This window comes from Aedes aegypti, chromosome 3 (genome assembly GCF_002204515.2).
Source record: "Aedes aegypti strain LVP_AGWG chromosome 3, AaegL5.0 Primary Assembly, whole genome shotgun sequence".
Lineage (NCBI taxonomy): Eukaryota > Metazoa > Arthropoda > Insecta > Diptera > Culicidae > Aedes > Aedes aegypti.
Window position 1 is genome coordinate 58697103 of NC_035109.1, and position 1368 is coordinate 58698470.

The following is a 1368-nucleotide window of genomic DNA, read 5'->3' on the forward strand; positions in this document are numbered from 1 at the left end:
AATTATTATACTTTTGTGCAGATCTGCTTTTTCTTTTGAAAGAACTTGCATCGTGACTTGAAAAGCATATGGGTCGAGAAGGTCAACCGTTATGAATTCAAGGAAGAGCGGTTGTTGAGGATACTGTGTAGCTATTAATAGCATTGAAAGGCGAACGACAAAAAATATTGTATTTTTCAAATGGCAGCCTTAACTTTTACTTCTTCATGGCATAAAACCCACATTGGGATTGAGTCTGCTCAGTATTCTTGAGTACCATATCTTATCATTTCACCAATGAAATAATCGGCGAAAATCTTCCAATTTGCGGAAAATGTGCCTATGTATCGGTCCTTCTAATAACTGATGTCCAATAATCTTATATATGGCACAAAAAAAATTATGGTTCTTGAAAGAACTTCAAAGTTTTATCCTCGGAATGCTGGTCAAGTAGACTATTCCTCTTATTCTTACAGCATCAATCAACCGTTATTCCTTCTGTATTCTCGTAACGAATGCAGCGCTTGAACTTTATAGTTCAACCATCACAACGTCTAACCACCGTCCATCCGGAGTGACTAACGGAACACACTTTATCATTTACTGTCGAGCATCATCATTAAAAATAATTAAAATCCACCATAAAATAAACATAAACCCCCCGTTCCATTAGAATGAGTCGTGGGGGTAAGAATGAAAGAAAACTGCAACACCCCAGATTGCACCTCATGAATGCTAGATTCACCTCCTGGGACGCTCTTGTGAGCTTCCCAGCACGGGTAAGTTTGTAGTAAGAGTGTCGCTGGAGATGAGCTTCTATTATGTTTGTTTGCGGGAAAGCGATATCTTTTTTTTCTACCCCCTCTGCGAAACTGATTTGCTCGGCGGCGGGGACGTGTGCAGCGTTTGTCCTGTGGGGAAGATTGTTCAAAATGCACTCATGGGGTGAAATGGGTCAGTTTACATTTAAATTAGATAAAAACAGTATTGCCAATAAGAAAATCAGAAAATTTTACTGTGGCGTGACTGTAGGATAATTTTTGTCATAATTATTTTACTAAACTATTCGAAAATGTTTTGTTCTGTAAGAGTCAAATTAGTCTTTGATCATCGCATACTCTGGTGATAAACTATACACTTAAAAAAATCACATCTGATTGTTTAAATCATAAGTTCATTTCATCACATAGAATGGAGGAGGTCTTTAAGAACGCTCCATGGTATGTATGTATGTATGTATGTAGGCAGCCACCATACTAGTTTGAGTCTTGCTCTGCATACGCTTCCACTTAACAGTGCAGTCAATTTTCATTACCAACCTGAATTCAACATACCATTGTATGAAGGGCCAAAATGGGGTGTGGCGGACCCGTAAGCAGAGACACTTAC